Source organism: Ochotona curzoniae, unplaced genomic scaffold, assembly GCF_017591425.1.
Source record: "Ochotona curzoniae isolate NIBS_2020 unplaced genomic scaffold, NIBS_Ocur_1.0 contig_1356, whole genome shotgun sequence".
NCBI lineage: Eukaryota > Metazoa > Chordata > Mammalia > Lagomorpha > Ochotonidae > Ochotona > Ochotona curzoniae.
Window position 1 is genome coordinate 46640 of NW_024465056.1, and position 18361 is coordinate 65000.

The 18361-nt window shown below is 60.4% G+C and overlaps 1 long non-coding RNA gene and 1 pseudogene across 1 annotated transcript in view; one reads left to right on the forward strand and one right to left on the reverse strand.

Moving 5' to 3' along the window:
- The first annotated feature begins 12877 nt into the window (after window positions 1-12877).
- On the forward strand, window positions 12878-15105 carry LOC121146872 (annotated as a pseudogene).
- A 2894-nt stretch (window positions 15106-17999) lies between these two features.
- LOC121146880 overlaps window positions 18000-18361 on the reverse strand; it is a 652-nt gene continuing 290 nt past the window's right edge. The window contains exon 2 of the long non-coding RNA XR_005882265.1: window positions 18000-18333. This is a non-coding gene — a long non-coding RNA (uncharacterized LOC121146880). The remainder of the gene's footprint in view (window positions 18334-18361) is intronic.

An 18361-nucleotide genomic window follows, 5' to 3' on the forward strand; every position in this document is an offset into this window, starting at 1 on the left:
GAGCTGAGGCCTCATTTACTCTGCAGGAGTGCGTGAGAGCTTTCATTCGTCCACACAAGAAGAGGGAGGAGCATAGCCAGTGAACCCATCAGACTACCTGTGCCATCCGTTCATATCAGAACATTCATCAGCCCATGTGTTAATAAAGCTCTGTTTGTGTGAGAACCAGAAGAGTCTGGAGTCTTCCCTACCCCCCAAATGCCTCATAATGAGGAGTCCTCACAGACGTCCCCTTAAACACACACACCTCACACACTGAGGCTGCCAGGCAGACCTGTGAGAGCCAAGAGCTCTTCTGGATCTCCCACATGGGTGCAAGGTCCCAAGGCGTAGACAGGCTGGTTTGTGGGGTGTGGGCAGGCTGGGGTGTGGGGTTGGGCAGGCTGGAGTGTGGGGTGTGGGCAGGCTGGTGTGTGTGGTGTGGGCAGGCTGGTGTGTGTGGTGTGGGCAGGCTGGTGTGTGTGGTATGGGCAAGCTGGTGTGTGGTGTGGGCAGGCTGGTGTGTGTGGTATGGGCAAGCTGGTGTGTGAGGTGTGGGCAGGCTGGGGTGTGTGGGGTGTGTGCAGGCTAGTGTGGGGTTTGGGCAGCCTGATGTGTGAGGTGTGGGCAGGCTGGTGTGTGGGGTGTGACCAGGCTATTATGTGAGGTGTAGGGTGTGGGCAGGCTGGTGTGTGGGGTGTGGGCAGGCTGGCTGCTCATCAGCAGACACCCCACTGCCTCCGTTCCTTCCTCACCAGAATCCTCCTTTTTGTAAAATGTGTTTACTTCATTCTGTCTGACAGACAGAAACACAGAGCACTTGTGTCTTCGCTCACTCCCTAATGCCTACCCCAGCCAGTGTGGACCTAGGGGCTCCATCCAGCTCTCCCACAAGGGTCACGGAACCCCAAAATTTGAGCCATCACTGATGCTTCCCAGGGTACACACTGGCACTGGCAGGAAGCTGGTTCACAAGTGCAGCTGGTCATTGAACCGGGCTCTGCACTATGTGATGCACACAACCCCTGGCCCCAGGACACAAGGCCTGCAGCCTGATCTCCTCTCACCCCAGGGTGTCATACCACCAAGGACCTGAGGCTCTACATCCCCCTCTTGCTCTCAGGGAGGGCTGGCCGAGGTGCAGGGCCTCCAGCACCTCCAGGCCTCTTCATCTGAATGGAGAGATGGGATCATATAGACTAAGTACTGCTAAGACCCAAGGGCCTCAAATGACCCATGCATAACAGTTGCCTGTCTCTCCTGGAGCTTGAGATGTGCGTCTCTGCTGAATGAGGTCACTCCTGAATGGAATCACACAAGCCCCCACTGGAGCACTTGTGCATGGCTAGCCACAGTCTGAGCACACAGAGCACACACGCTGGGGTTGGCCGGGGTTTAGCACTGCTCTGGACTCTGCAAGCCAGCCCACCCCTGTGTCCCTGCCCTGCCACGGGGTGCATATGCTGCTCCCAAGCTGGATTGCTTGTGAAGCCGTAGTGGCCTGGGGGCAGAGGGAGTGTCCATCAAAGGCTGTGCAGGACACCCCGTCCCATCAATAGGACCCTGGAGCAGGGGACTGGGTCTGCAGTTGCTATAAGAGTCATCCTGGCTACCTGTGTCTTCCCTATGAACCTGCTTTCTTGCCGTTAACCTGGTGTCTCCGCCTTAGTCAGATTTGCTGCAGGTGGCCAGACAGGCCTCTTCCGCAGCATCAAGTTCTGACTGTCCGTCCTTTACCATCCCCACGTATTGGGCAGCAGGCTCATACCCTGGAAGCCACCAAGCTGGGGTGTGATGTTGGTGATAGGACAAGGGCTAGGAGCATACAGGTGGTCAGGAAATGTGGGCAGTCGGGGATATGGGTGTCGGGGATGTGGATGGTCTGGGGCTGCCAGTGGTCAGGCGATGTGGGCAGTCGGGGGATGTGGATGCCAGGGGGTGTGGGCGGTCGGGGGATGTGGGTGTCAGGGAGTGTGGGCGATTGGGGGATGTGGGTGGTCAGGGCTGTGTCGGGGGATATGGGTGTCAGGAAGTGCAGGCAGTGGGGGCAGCTGGCGGTCAGGGGATGAGGGCTGTGTTGGGGGATGTGGGCAGTTGGGGGCTGCCAGCAGTTGGGGGCTGCAGGCGGTCAGGGGGTGTGGGCAGTTGGGGTGTAAGCAGTCGGGCATGGGCAGTAGCAGGGTTGCTAGTTGTCAGGGTGCTGGGGGCAGTCAGAGCTGTCCTAGGCAGGTTCCTTTGTTATCAATTCACCTGCATGGGAGAGGAAAGTCAGCTCAGGAGGTTCCCCATGAGCAGTGAGCAGCCATGCCAAGTGTGGCCTGCTTTGTGTAGGTCTCCAGGCCCAGGTCCCAGGTGCTCAGCCAGGAGGGGTTTCTCCCAGGAGAGGCACCAGCCCCGTTCCTGCTGGGCAAGAGATACCCGGAGGCCGCCTGGGCCGGGGCCTAAGGCCAAGGTTTGTCTGTTTGCTGCTGAGCTGGGCTCCAGTCCCACCCCTGGGTCCCTTGTCCCCGGTCTTGACCCACTTTGGGTGCCCTGGCTGTGAGGAGCAGACATAGCACAGCACGTGTGCTTGTGTGAGCACATTTGTGTGTATATGTGCGTGAGTTCATGTTAGTATGAGCGTCTCCCCTACACTGTGCCTGCACAGCTCTTCTGAGGCCCAGGAGTCCTGACAGCCAAAAGTGTAAACAGAGATGCCGCCCGAGCCCGTGTTTCTGAGCTTGGGAATTCCAGCCTCATCCGGGGTCTGGCTGTGAGCTCAGCCTGGCAGATGTGACTGCCCGGTGCCCTGGTGAGGTACCAGGGACGGCTGTGTCTGGAGCCGCCTGTCCCAGGCCACGGTGCACAGCTTCGGACCCGCCTGCTGCGGTGGGGGTTGGGAAGCTAAGTTCAGCTTGGTCCCCCAGAGCCTGGGGCATGGACAACCTGTGAAGAGGGGCAGTGGAGGTCCCCGCTCTGTGCCCACGCACAAAGCAGGTGCTGAGTAGGGGTCCTACTGCTCCCTGAATCCCTTTAGAAATCAGGGCTCTGGAATGTCCCCCCAGTGCCCTGTGCCCCCAGGAGCTTGGATGCTGCCCCACCTCTGCCACCCAATCCAGCCAGGCTGTCCCAGGGTGGGCTGTGAAGGTGGCAGGTGTCCAGAGTGGGGACCCTGCCCACCCATAAGGACCAGGAAGCACTGAGGTGTGGCCGGCAGGGACCAGGGCCCCAGGCACTAGAAGGTGCCCTTTGCAGGGGGACGCAGACAGCCCTCGGCAGATGACCCCTGGACTGTGGGCACCCTCTGCTGACCTCATTGCCCTGGGGAACTATGGTGGGCATAGACTCAGCACCGCCCAGGCCCACTGGAGTAGGCCATACAGCAGCCCAGCAGAGACCTGGGGAAGGCCCTGGGCAGCAGTGGGTGATGCCCACGGCCAGCCTGACCCTGACCCTGGCATTGGACACTCGGGATCTTGGAGTGACAGCTCAGGAAGGGGGCAACAGACCTGAAGATCATGACCTCATGGCCAGGGCTGTGTGTGTCTGGGAGGAGGGGTCCTTGGACCATCCAAAGGGCAAGCAGGCATCCCTCTAGGAGGGTTCAGGGTCCTTCGGGGTCCTTGGCCCCAAGTGGGATGTGAGGAGAGATACGGGGGCTCTGGAAACGAGCTGGGAGCACTGGATTCTGCCAGGATTTGTCATTGCTCTCAGGTCATTTGCTCCCCTCCCCTGCCACCCTGCCATGGAGCTCTGGGACTGGCCATGGTGGAGAAGGACCCTTTTGTGTCCACGGGGCCTGGGTGGTGTCCCAGCCTGTTCCCTGCCCTGACTCTAGCTGGGGCGGGGCCACCTGGCTCCCATAGTGTCCTCCCAGAACCCAGAGTCAGGCTTTGAGCCTTAGGCTGCCCGCCCCGCCCCCGCACACAGAGTGTCTGGACAGCACTGTAGACTTGCACCAGGACATTAGGGTCAGGGACGACTCAGAGTGGCGGAACCTGGGGCCTCAGCTACAGGCCCAGGGTCACCGAGAAGCAGCAGAGCTGCCTGTGGCAGAGCCTGCCTCTCTGAAAGTGGGAGGACTGTGTGTGTGTGCAGTGGCCAGTTGGCAGTGTTCCATGAGACTGGGCAGACCTGGTCCACTGAGGCAGGCAGCTGACCACTCCACTCCTTGTGGTGTTGGGTTCCACAAGTCCTGGACAGAGGAGCTGAGTGACCTGGGAGCAGCCATTGTGGAGAAAGGGTTGGTCCCAGGGCCTGGGATCCAGCCATGCGGTTCCAGACCTCAGCAGGAGTGTGAGGAGGATGCCCCCGAAGGTCCAGCAAAGGGGTGAGACTACCCAGTGTTGGTGGTGCTCAGTGTGTGCATGCGTGTGTGAGGGCTCAGGGTGCACTCACATGGGAGGTGCAGGTCACTCACGGGCCGACCACTGTCTGGCTGGACGCCAGGCTGCTCTGCTCACAACCTTGTCTGAGGAGGGGGCACTCTGGCTTTGGGTGCGTACCTGCCACACTGCGGCTGCCAGGAGTCATACTTCACAGGCAGAGGAGCCTTCCTGCTTACCACACAGCAAACCCCACAGGAGACAGGAATGACTCCGCTCCTGCCCTGTGTGGGAGACGTGACTGGGCAGCTCTAGGGGTCCCAGGCCCTCAATGCTGTGGGTGACGGGCCGTCAGCAGTCAAAGCTGAGGAGCGGATCCCGAGGATGGTGGACAGCAGGCGTCTAGGCGGTCAGCAGGGCCTGCCTGGGTGTTGAGGACATTCGTGCTGCATTCTTCTTGGCCCTCAGAGCTGCCCCAGGCTGCCCAGGTGGACTGCATGGCCCTGTCACTGAGTCTGGGACAGTGTGCTTTGTGGGTTGTTCATATCATCACAAGAAAATGAACTTGACTAATCCAGAAAAATACGTGGTCCTGAGGGGCTACCATGAGGCCCGTCTGGTCTCGCTCTGGGCCCTGTGGGTGGAGCAGGAGGCCCTGGGCTCAGCTCTGCTTGGGATACCCACCAGTCAGGGTACTCCCCATCCCAGCTCCCTGCTGATGCGCCTGGCAGGCAGGAGCAATGGCTCAAGCCCAGGGTCCCTGGCACCCACGTGGGAGACTCAGATAGAGCCTGGCCTGGCCCCGGGTGTTGCATTTGGGGGACCCCCAGCAGATGCGAGCCCATACCCCCGCCTGCCCCATTGCTCTGCATTGCAAGTCAGTAACTGAAAGTGACTTTTCAACAGAAGTAGCAAAAGCTCCTTCCCTGTGCTGAGCACTGGTTTGTCTGGGCACCTCAGGGGTCATGTGGCCTGTTGGCTACCTGAGCCAGGGCCACAGGGCTGCCCAGCTGGGGCCCTGTGTGGCTGCCGTGTTCTTCTAAATGGGGGCCGGCATGTGTCCTGCTGGCCTGGCTGGAGACCAGGATTGCATTAGGTCGGGTGGTGCAGGACTGAGCTGGCGGCCTCCATGGCTGGCAGGTGAGGACCCCAAGCAGCTACACAAGATATGGAAACCCCGGGTAGGGGAGGACATGGGCAAATGGTGAGAGTGCAGTGGACACAGCAGGCCGGCTCTCCTGACCATGGGGCAGCTGAGGCCGGGACCCTGGGCTGTAGAGCTGGCTGTCCTGTTGGAGAACTGGAACCAGGGACTGTGTCCAGCTGTCATGCGCTGGAGTGCAGTGGACACTGCTGAGGCTGGGACTCTGGGCTGTAGAGTTGGCTGTCCTCCTGAGGGGGGAGTGGAAAAAGGGACTGTGTCCAGGTGTCATGCACTGGAGTGCAGTGGACACTGCTGAGGCTGGGACCCTGGGCTGCAGAGCTGGCTGTCCTGAGGGGTGAGTGGAACCAGGGACTGTGTCCAGGTGTCATGCACTGGAGTGCAGTGGACACTGCTGAGGCTGGGACTCTGGGCTGTAGAGCTAGCTGTCCTGAGGGGGAAGTGGAACCAGGGACTGTGTCCAGGTGTCATGCACTGGAGTGCAGTGGACACTGCTGAGGCTGGGACTCTGGGCTGTAGAGCTGGCTGTCCTGAGGGGTGAGTGGAACCAGGGACTGTGTCCAGGTGTCATGCGCTGGAGTGCAGTGGACACTGCTGAGGCTGGGACCCTGGGCTGCAGAGCTGGCTGTCCTGAGGGGGAAGTGGAACCAGGGACTGTGTCCAGGTGTCATGCGCTGGCCGGAATTGGCCTGTGGTTGCACTTGTTCTCCTTGGATCTCTCGTGTAGGACACAGAATCAACCCTCCCCTCCCCCAGCCACGCCTGAAGGAGGAACCACAGGAAACCCCCCAGTGGTCAGCAAGCCCTTTCCCTCAGCCCACACTCCTGAAGTCAAGCTCAAACCCCTGCAAACCACACTGGGCCCTTCTGAGCGCTACAAATCTGGGTCATTTTAATATTCATCAGCCTGGCCACAGGCTGAGCAGTGCCAGGGAGCAGTGTCCAGGACTCCACAGTCAGGCCGGGGACAGACAAGAAACTAGCCGCAGCACTGCCATGTGGTAGCCAGGCTGTGTCAGCTCCTGAGTGTCACACCCCAGCAGAACGGATGCCGCCACAAGGGGCTGGCCCATCAGGACCAGGCCTTCCCCCTTCTGTTTCTGAGACCACTGTTGGGGACATGCACCTGGGGGAGCATGCCCCACAAATGCCCTTGCTGGCCTGAGTCCCTACAACACGCATGCTGCTACTCCCACCCTCCCTGGATCACAACAGCTGGGGCTTCGCCTGGCCACGTGGTGGGAGGAGGCCATGGTGCACTCACCCTCCCTGGACCACAACAGCTGGGGCTTCACCTGGCCACGTGGTGGGAGGAGGCCGTGGTGCACTCACCCTCCCTGGACCACAACAGCTGGGGCTTCACCTGGCCACGTGGTGGGAGGAGGCCGTGGTGCACTCACCCTCCCTGGACCACAACAGCTGGGGCTTCACCTGGCCACGTGGTGGGAGGAGGCCGTGGTGCACTCACCCTCCCTGGACCACAACAGCTGGGGCTTCGCCTGGCCATGTGGGAGGAGGCCGTGGTGCACTCCCAGAAATGGCAGTGGCTGGGAGGAAAGTTGGTTTCCTGACCCATTGTTATTTGCAGTCAGTACTGTGAGGAGCAGAACAGGGCAGGCAGCCGTGGGAAGCCCAGCCATGCGCACTAGCCAGACCCATGGAGTCCAGGGCAAGAACAGCTGAGGGCGCCTGGCCTGTGCCCAGTTCATGGTGGGCAAAGTTACACTCTCCCTGGCACCCCTACTAACTTGCCAGGAGCAATGCCATCAGTGCCAGAACAGGCTCTGTTAGGGCCCGTTAAGACCCAATGTCTCAGGTAGGGGGTGGTGGGGCCAGCAGACGTGGGCTGACACCCACACAGTCAGCACCTTCCAGGTACTGTTGGAGCTCGCCCCGGCACATGCAGATAGCCAAGCCGGCTCCTGCCTGCCACATGCTTCAGCCCTGCTGGCCGTGGGCACAGGGATGTGGCCCTGCCATTCATGCACCCACACTAGCAGATGGTGAAGGTACAGCCTTTGAGGCCTGTTCTCCAACCCCTGGCCTGGATTATCCTGTCAGGAAAGGTGGCCAGGGTGACACTCTAGGACAGTGGACACGCTAGGAGACGAGGTTTGGAGGGCTTCTGCGTGTCCAGTGGAGGCCCAGCAGTCCACCTCTGCCCTCTCCCAGGTCACACAGAGCGGCTCTGTTCCTTCCCAGGCTTTGTGGCCACAAGCCTCCAGCACCCTCTATTTAACAAAAGCTGCGGCTGGCCATGAGGTGTGGATTCGAGCATGTTCCGTTCCACTAACGGTAGCAATGGCCACAGCCAGCGAGGACACAGCAGCTGAGGGGCCCAGCTGACTACCAGCCTGTGTTGGAAGCACAACAGGCAGGTCCCCTCCCCGACGCCAGGGTTCCTAGACTTTGGGGAGCACACACATCTTCCCACTGGAGCTGTGATCAGTCAGAAGCAAGTCTCTCACGGGGTCTCTGAGCCTGCAGGACCAGGGCTGAGCCCAATCCTGGTGGCCAGCAGCTAGCAGATAGCACAGAAAGGGGCAAGAACCTCACTGCCCTCTGTATGCTGGATGCCAGGCTCACTGACCACGTGCTGCTGGGTTCTGGCTGAGTGACTGCAAGGCAGTAACCTCTCTGGACATTAAGCTCTGTGTTTAGATCAGGGTCTCCCGTGATGGCTGACTTCGGTCCAGGTCAATGCAATGAGGGCTGACCTCTGTCCTGGATGTACAGTGAGGGCTGACCTCTGTCCAGGCTGCACTGTGAGGGCTGACCACCTCTGTCCAGGCTGCATAGTGAGGGCTGACTACCATCATCACAGCAGCAGCTGTTTGCTCTGGTGCTCAGCCAGCCCCATTGTGAGGAGAGAATCACACCATTCAGCTGCAGTGCACGGCTGGGCACACCTTCTACAAGGCCTCCAGTGACCCAGCCAAGGCAGGCTGTGCTCTGCCTGGCTCACTACTTTTCCAGGCCTTTCCATAGCAGCTAAGCTGGAGGTGGCACCTCCCCTCGTGCAAGGGGAGGAGTCTCGGCTCTTCCTTGTGTGAGTCTTTGCTCTGGGGGTAGAAGGGTGCTGAAAGGTGCCATGTGAAACTCCAAGCTCTGCTGGCTTCCAGCACCTGCCTGACATGCCCCCCCAGATGAGGTGGCCAGGCTGAGTACCCCATCACAGGAGCTGCAGCCCCCACTAGCCCATGTTCTCTCCTAGGTGTTGGGGGCAAAAAGACACTCCCAGGGGTTAGCAAGTAGTCCTAGGGTTGGTCATCCAACTGGGACTGTGCCAGCCCGGTGCCCCCTGGTGTCGGGGGCACCGGGCACAGCGTGGCAGAGCTCTCCCTCACCTCCCAGCACCCCAGGCTGTCCCAGTGTGCAGCTTGCCCAGGCCGGGTGAACTGAGCCCTGCTTGGAGCTCACACCCGTGGAAGCCTCAGAGCCCAGAAGCCAACATGGAGCAGGGAGGGAGGCCCAGGGCGGCTGGGCTGCAGTCTCCCATACTGAGCTCTCAAGCAGGACCTGTCCACAGCCATGGCAGGGGCCTCAGGGAACAGCCCACACACTTCCTGGAGCTGCTGGGTGGGAGGCCAGGGGACAGCTCTGCGGTCACTTCAGATGTTGGAGTGCCTCAGACCCCGGAGACATGGAGGCTACAGGGGGACACGGCTCCGTTCTCCTCTTGCCAGTCACTTCCTTATCCCTGTATCCCTTTCCTGGAATTTCCTGAATGTGGTTGCCCCAGGCCCCTGCCCTGGAGTCTGGCAAACAGTGTGGTCAGCGTGACAAGCCCCAGGAGCTGAACCAGACAGGAACAAGGAAGACAGGGGCAGCAGCAGGAGGGCAGGTGGCGGACTGACCTGTGCCCTGGGCAACACTGAGCTGAGCCTGTCCTGCTCTGTGGCTCTGAGGCCTCGTCCATGGGAAGCCCTCAGAGCAGCCACTGTCTGCTGCAGGGACCTGGCTGTGGCCCAGTGCTGGTACCTCTGCCTGGGTTCTCAGACCTGCTGCAGGCTGGGGCTGGATAGACAGGTCTGGGTGCTGGAGGCTGAGGGCAGGTGCCAGCCAGGACCTCGGGAGCCTCCAACTGGACCATATTGTTGAGGAGCCAAGCTCCCTCACTGTGCCCTCCCCACAGCTCTGGTATGCCCAGTGTCGTGTACGCATGTGTGAACCCACATGTGCAAAGGGACACGTGCATCTTCCCATGCATGCTGGAGTGGGTCATTAGAGCTGGCCAAACAGCCAAAGGGTGGGGGTGTCCAGATGGGAACCAAAGAGGGGGTCAAGGCCCAGGTCTTATCTTCCAGCACCAAGAAAGTGACTGACATCCAAGCCTGGTGTGGGAATGCTACTGCCCTCCCAGGCTAGCCAGAACCCACAGAATTCCTGGGCAGGGCCATACCTCCCAGGAGTGTGCAGAACATTCTGGAGCCTGAGATAATGGCAACTGGGTATTTTCAGGGTAAGGCTGACCTTCAGAGGCAGACTTATGTGGCTTTGTCCCCAGCTGGAAGGTGGGAGGAGGGGAGAGTCAGTGCCCAGCCAGGGGTCCTAGATACACAGGTGCACATACAGTAGCCCAGCCTACACCTGCCCCCTCATCCTGCTGTGAGTTGCTGAACTGAGGACCCAGCCTCCACAGGTACCTGGCTTCTCGGCCCCAGGTGGCTCAGAGTGAGCCGGCAGTCCCAGCTGTGCACACAGTGAGGACAAGACCCCCTTCACTCTAGGCCCATGACAGCAAGTAACCCCAGCTCTGAGTAGACAAATGAAATTTAGAGGATACCTTCCCTCTGCTCCTGGAACTGCTCGGGGGGTGCCAGCTGTCCCTCCCTCACCACCAACACCTGCCAGGCCTTCCTTCCCTGCTGGAGACACTGCCCCCCCCCCACCTGGTCGGCTTTGTGAGTGGTGTGCCACCATGACGTCAGCCTCAAACATCCCCACATAGAAATCTTCAACCCGAGTGATGTGTTCACAGCAGGGTGGACGTGTGGGCCCTCTCAGGCACGGTCTCAAGTCCCACATGTCCCTGACAGGGACTCCGAGAGCCTGGGCATGTGTTCTGTGTGATGTATACATGGAGATGGTCAGATAGTGGTACGGAGGACAGGCATGGAAAGCAACAGGGCAGTGGCCAAGTGCCTGGGGCCCCAGACCAGATGCTGAGGGGGCGATGGGAGGCAAGTGTCAGGGACATCTGTCAGTATCCTGGACAGCAGCGCTAGGGGCCACCCTTGGCCCAGGCTTCCCCCAGCCCTGGAGGGAGGGGTATGGTCCAGGGTGGACTGAGAGACACTGAGCAGCTCCTTCTGTGGAGCTGTGACCCCAAGGTCACAGAACGTGTCATGGGGAGGGGTGGTGGTCTCCACCTGCAGGTTCGGCACGGGGAGGTCTTGGCCTGTGATGCACTTCATTCCTAGATTCCTGGGCTGGTGTAGCCAGTCTGGCCTCAGTGGAAACACCTGCTTGTGTCGCCTCCTCCAGGCAAACCAGGGAGCAGGAGATGCCCCCAGACCTTTTTTATTTCTCCTACTATGAGAGGCACAATGCAGAGATCGCTGCCTTCCACCTGGACAGGTGAGTGCAGTGTCCCCGTCTCAGCTGTGCAGAGTGGCTGCCGTGCTGCCCAAGCTGGTGACTCCAGCTCATAGAGGACCCTACGACACATCCCACTGTGCTGGCTAGGGACACAACAGTTGCATCCATCCTGTCGCCATCATGCCCCCTTCAGACGAGCAGGCTGAAGTGCTGAGAAAGTATTTGCTGCCAAGCCTGTGCTTCCAGCTGTATGAGCTGGTTCTTGTGGCCAGCCTGGTCCCTCTCCCTTGGTGCTGGTTCTGTGCACCTGCCACAGATGGGACAGTTGGGAACAAAAACAGAGGCAGGAAAGGGACAGAGTTCTAAGAACTTATCAGAGCCGAGGGAAGGCATCCTAGGGGGTGGGAGGTGGAGACTGTGCCAGAGGGGAGGCCTCGGGGCAGGATAAGGATGAGGGGGTCACTGCACTTGGTCTTTGCTGCTGAGAACCTGACATGGACCATGAGAGGGCCTTAGCCCTTGAGATCCATTTGTGTGGCCACCTGGGTCAGCTCCAAGGGGTCCAGTCACTGAGAGGCCCTGCCTGACAGGATGAAGTGATTCTAGGGGTCAAGCCACCAGCCAGGGGGTCCCCATTGATGAGAATTCTGAATCCCGGGCCCTGTGCAGGCCCACAAGCAGGAGTATGGACTCTACCCAAGGCCTCCAGCACTTGAAGGGCCAGCAGCCTGTGAGGTGACCCCCAAGGGCTGTGCCCAGCACCCTCAGCCAGAACCACTAGGTCACAGACTAGGGAAAGTGGCAACCACCGCAGGAGGGTGACAGCCAGGCTCCAGGGCCCGACACAGGGAGCAGCTGCCCTGGGGAGGCTCTTTCTGTGTATTTCAATGTTGGCCCTGCAGAAGCCCACAGGGCCATGTGGCCAGCCCAGGCCACAGCGTGGGTGGACTGGGTGGGGTGCTGGGTTGCCGCAGGCTTTGGAAAGCTGCTCCGGACCCCTCTCACCAGGATCCTGGACTTTCGTCGAGCGCTCCCTGTGGCCGGCAGGGTGGTCAACATAACCAGGGAGATGTGGGACATCACGCGGGACAAGAAGCTGTGGAGGACCTTCTTCACCTCTCCAGGTGAGAGAGTCCGGCCCTCCCCACCTGGGTGGGTGCTGCAGGACACCCAGCTGGAGGAGCAGCCCCAGGACACTCCCTCGGGACAAGGCTGAGGGGCCTCCCTGGGCGATGAGGTGACGGCAGTGGGCGACTCATGTCTCATACAGTCAGTGCCTGTGGTAGAGCTGAGGTCCAAGGCAACTGTGTCCGATGAGGACGTCTCACACACACATACACACAGAGGCATGTCCTGTGAGGATGTCACACATGGCTCCTTCACACACACACACAAACACACAGACCCAGGCATGTCCTGTGAGGACATCACACATGGCTCCTTCACACACAGACACAGAGGCATGTCCTGTGAGGACATCACACATGACTCCTTCACACACACACACACACAGACCCAGGCATGTCCTGTGAGGACATCACACATGGCTCCTTCACACACACACACAGAGGGATGTCCTGTGAGGACATCACACATGGCTCCTTCACACACACACACACAGAGGCATGTCCTGTGAGGACATCACACATGGCTCCTTCATACACACACACCCACACAGACCCAGGCATGTCCTGTGAGGATGTCACACATGGCTCCTTCACACACACACACACACACACACACACACACACACACAGACCCAGGCATGTCCTGTGAGGACATCACACATGGCTCCTTCACACACAGACACAGAGGGATGTCCTGTGAGGACATCACACATGGCTCCTTCACACACACACACACAGAGGCATGTCCTGTGAGGAGGTGAAGCATGTCCCTGGCCAAGAGGAAGATGTGGCAGAACCCCTGGCGGCACTCCTACCACAAGCACAAGAAGGCAGAGTAAGTGCACGAGGGCCTGAGGCTCCCACGTTACCCCACAGAGCAACTCTGAGAGCCGGGCCTGGGAGGGCTCCGCAGGGCAGCAGGGACAGGTGTGGAGGCAGCGTGTGGACGCCAGGCAGCCAGGCAGGGTTCCTGGCTCTCACAGGACCGCTCAGTGTTCACTCCCTGCTGCTCATCCCCGGGCGTCAGCCCAGCCCCACCTCCCATCCTGGCACCCAGGGCTGGTAGCTCCAGAGTCCTGTCCAGCACGTCTCCCTGCAGACCCAGCAGTCTGTGGTACGAATGCTCCCACACGCTGCTCTGAACCTCACAGCCGCACAGGGCCTGCCAGTCATCTCACGCTGACCCCTGCAGGTGGGAAGTGGACCCTGACTACTGTGAGGAGGTGAAGCAGACACCGCCCTACGACAGCAGCCAGGGCATCCTGGACATCATGGACATGACCATCTTTGACTTCCTCATGGGTAGGTCAGGGCCCTGCAGGCACAGTGCCCAGTCTGTAGCAACCACACAGTACCCAGAGCTTGCAGCCCCAGGGTCTCGGGAGGGGCCTCCTGCTTTGGGGTGGGCAGGCTGAAGCCTGCGAGCCACAGGGCATCTACCAAGTGGCTGTTTGTGCTACTCACACAGGGAACATGGGCAACCACTATTGTGAGACCTTCGAGAAGTTCAGCAATGAGACAATCCTCATCCACCTGGACAATGGCAGGGGATAAGTCACAGGCTTCCAGAGGCCACTGGGAGGCCCCCAGACACCTCGTCCCCAGTCCTCATGGCGACCCTGTCCTCTGAGGGCCCGTGGGGACAGTGAGACCCAAAGGTTGAGACTCAGGTTGGAGGTTGCAGCTCCTGAACAGGGCCCAGTGCTCAGGGTACCTGGGGCGGGACCATGGGCCGAGCCAAGTACTGCCTGGGGCCTAGGGCTAGGCTGTGCTGCATAGCCTCTGCCCACCACCCACTGTGATGTCATCTCTCTCCAGGTTCGGGAAGTATTCACACAATGAGCTTTCCATCCTGGTGCTGCTATAGCAGTGCTGCAGGTATGGCCCCACCCTCCCTGTTCACAGGGCCACAGCCCCAGTCACAGAGCCATGCCCCTGTTCACAGGGCCGCGCCCCCACAGGCATAGGTTCTACCCCATAGTCACAGAGCCATGCCCCCTATTCACGGGGCCACACCCCCACAGACACAGACTCTACCCCATGGTCACAGAGCCATGCCCCCTATTCACGGGGCCACACCCACAGTCGCAGGTCCCATCCATGGTCACAGAGCCATGTCCCCTGTTCACGGGGCCACACCCACAGTCACAGGTACCATCCATGGTCAGAGAGCCATGCCCCCTGTTCACAGGGCCACACCCCCACAGACACAGACTCTACCCCATGGTCACAGAGCCATGCCCCCATGTTGACAGCCCACACTCCCACAATCACTGGCCCACCGCAGTCAGCCTCCTCACAGCTATGGGCCCTGCCCCTGTTTACACTGCCTTGTCCCCACAGTCACAGAAGCCCCACCCTCTTCCCCTGCCCCAGCCCCCCTCTCCACCAGGAGGTAGGGTGGTCTGCTCAGTAGCCATGCAGGATCCACTGCCCAACCATTATGTCAGCACCGGCTCCTGGACAAGGGGTCATTGCTGGCCACATCTGGCCCCAGCACACAAGCACCCTGCAAGGCAGGCCCCTCAGCCATTGTGAAGCCAAGAGGCAGGGGCCTAGAAGAGCAGGGGGCCCCTGAGGGTTGCCCAGAGACTGACCACCCCTCCCAGAGGACTCCCAGCCACCCCTCCCACCTCTGTCTGTCTGTCCCCTGCCTGTGTCCCTGTGTTTCTCCTGCCCCCAGTCTCTGAACTTGGCAGTCAGTCCTGGTAGCCAGGTAGGTGTCTCTCCCCTACCCCCCAGGATCAGGGAGTCCACCTACCTGTGGCTGCAACTGCTGACCAAGGAGGAGTTCAAGCTGAGCTTGCTGATGGCTGAGTCACTGCAGCGGGACAAGGTGGCGCCTGTCCTGTACCAGCTGCACCTGGAGGCCCTGGATCAGCGGCTGCACATGGTGCTGCAGGCTGTACAGGACTGCATTGAGAAAGACGGAATGCCCAGTGTGGTGGAGGAGGACCTGGGCCCTGAACACAGAGCGGTCCCCGCGAGGTAGTGACTGGCCCACCAGCCATGGCTGCAGCCAATGCTCACGTGTCCGAGTGCCACTCTGTGGAACTCGATCCTGGCCAGGTGGGGAGGAGGCGCTGTCCACGACCAGACCTCTGTGGGACGGGGGGCCGTGTTCCCTCTGTCCACACGTGGTGCTTGAGAGAATGCAGAGCCAGCAGCTCCTACCACCTGCAACTGCACATCCAAGGCCTCGTGCTCGCTCAGTCCACACCACTGTGGCGGTCTGCCTGCTCCGTGCTTCAGGATTAGGATCCTCCTGCACCTCGTCAGGGGAGATCCACAGATCTTCCACTCATGTGTCCTTGCCAAGGCAGCCAGGTCCTTCATTGAGGTGCCGTGCATCCCCTGCTGGCCCTGGACATTGGTGTGGACAACACAGGGTCAGGAGCAGAGTCCTAGCTGGAGGAAGGCTCCTTCCATGGCACTGCTGTGGAATGGTTGGCAATATGATAAAATGCAATAAAGACAGCAAACACATCTGTGGCCTTGCAAGCAAGGCCATCGTCCTAGCCCAGCTCCTGCCCAATGCATCAACCACATGGGCCCTCCTGGCCCCTGCCCAGTACAATGGCCACATGGATCCTCTCAGTCCCTGCCCAGCTCCTGCCACGTGCGCCCTTCTGGCCCCTGCCCAGCTCCTGCCCAATGCGTCGCCCACATGGGTCCTCACCCCAGCCCAGCTCTTGCCCAGTGAGTTGGCCACATGGGTCCTCCCAGTTCCTGTCCAGTGCTTCAGCCGCCTGGGCCCTCCCAGCCCCTGCCCAGTGTGTCAGCCACCTGGGCCCTTGCCCCAGCCCAGCTCCTGCCCAGTGTGTTGGCCACATGGGTCCCCCCAGCCCCTGTCCTGTCCGTCAGTCCCTGGGTGCTCCTGGCCCCTCTTCTGCAGTCCACACCACCCCTGCTCTCTCCACCCTAGAAGCTCTGTTCCTCACCTCCCATTTTCCCCAAGAAGAGGAAACTATGGCGAGGCAGGCCAGGCCTCTGGGACCAGCTCTGCTTACACTGCCTAGAGCCCCAGGAGATGGGGACAGAGCTACCCAGCCAGGAGCAGCCCAGCCTGCACCCACCCAAGTGCCTGGGTGCCCACTCCAGTTGCTGGAGTGTGCAGGGATCAGCCTTAGGTTGGGTCCTGGCTGTCACTGTCCAGCACCATGGCCCAGGGTCTACTCATTGACATGGAGCAGCCATGATGTGCAGGCAGGGAGGCATGACAATTCTGAGTCAGTCACAGACCCACAGCACAACCTGACCCCAATGTGGCTGCTTTGTGGGACCTTACAGGAGAGGATCAAGTGTGAACCATCAGGCTGAGGGCAGACCAGGGGCAGACACCACACACAGACCAGGGGGATGCTAGCCAAAGGCCAGGCTGACATTCAGAGTGTGAACCACCAGGCTCGTGGTCTGTGGGAATAACCGAGTCCTTCCCTGACCATGGACACATGGACTGGCTCCTCCCTGACTGTAGACATGCAGGACCCGGCCCCTCCCCGACTGTGGACACGTGGACCGGCTCCTCCACAACTATGGAATGCGGTACCCGGCCCCTCCCTGACCATGGACATGCAGGACCCAGCCCCTCCCCGACTGTGGACCCATGGGACCCAACCCCTCCCCGACGTGGACACAGGGGACCAGCCCCTCCCCGACCGTGAACACATGGGGTCCGGCTCCTCCTGATTATAGACAGAACCCAGAAGACACTGGGCTAACTAGCTAGACACCAACAGAGCCCGCAGCCTGAAAGATCCGGAGACAAGCCGAGCAGCTGGGAGGGTGTGGACCCCTAGCATTTCCCATGCATTAGCATTTGGTCTGACACCAAAATCCCAAAGCCCCTGTGTGGAGGTGGGAGTGCGGAGGGGAAGGTCCTCTCCCGTGTGGCTGCATTGCTACCTGCATCTGACAAGGAGGATGGGGCCAGAGGCTGGGGGATCTGGGGCGCTGGGTGCCTGCTCGGCTCACACTGACTTGTCCCTCCCTGGGCTGCCTCAGGTTGCCCGCTGCCCCCAGACTCCCCTGCCAGATGTGTCCAAGTGTGGGACACAGCTCATGGCTGGTCCCCCTGCACCCCCTGGAGGATCTCCTGAGAAAAGCAAGAATTAGCCATGGGAACGTGCCAGGCCCAGGCCAGCCTGGACCTCACAGTGTCCCAGGCCAGGGTGGGCACATTGCCAGCCCACCACCGGCCCTAGGACATGTGGGACCCAGCCAAGTCAAGTCAGCCTTCCTGGACCCACTGCTGCTGAACCAGGGGACCATGCCCTTCACCGTGGACTGACCATGCAGCCTGCAGTGTTATCAGAACCACATGGGGGTTCCAGGCCCTCCCTATGTGGACTGACCATACATCCTACAGTGTAAACAGTACCACACAGGATTATCTGGCCCATTTCCATCCAGCCGCACATTGGTTGGAAGCTGCATGAGGGCAGTCCTGGAGCTGCAGTTCACACTGGGCACACCTGTGCAGCCTGACTTTAGAGCCCTCACATAGGTCACAGTAAGCTGACCCTAAGCACGAGGGTCGGTGGGCTGTGTCATCCTCGTAATGTGGGCCTGTTCTGAGGCAGCAATTGCACATGGTGCACCAAACCAGGTCCCCTGCACAACTGCACCTGTTCACACATTTGCCCAATATCTACCTGTGGGGACCTAGATCCTCTGTATGCCCTGCTCGTCCTCCCCCAGGCCCTCCATGGGTCTCACATGTTCTCCCCCAGGTCCGACATATGTCCTGCTCGTCCTCCCCCAGGCCCTCCGTGTGCCCTGCTCGTCCCCCCCAGGCCCTCCATGTGCCCTGTTCCTCCCCCAGGTCCTCCGTGTGCCCTGCTCCTCCCCCAGGCCCCCCAAATCATCAGGCTCAAGCAGAAGTTAGTGGCTCAGAGGCAAACTTTATTGACCAGGGCACATAATGGAAGTAGATGGTGGCAGGAAGGTCAGGCTTCCAGCATCGCATCGCAGCAGCAAGGCAGACATAGGTAGGGGCATTCGGGAAGCAGAAATGTGGGTGCTGTTGGGTGTGTCGGGAGTGATGGGGGCGAACCATTGGGGGCAGGGTGGGTCCTTTCGGCCGCGGCGGCGGCGGTGGCGGCCGGGGGGGGGGGGTGCGGTAGTCGGAGGGGGGCAGGGCGGCAACAGCAGGGAAGACGACACGTCCTCTTCATCCAACTCTTGTTCCCAATGAGGTGCTCCCTCCCTCTTCATCCACCTAAGCGCAAAACAAAACAAAAACTGAG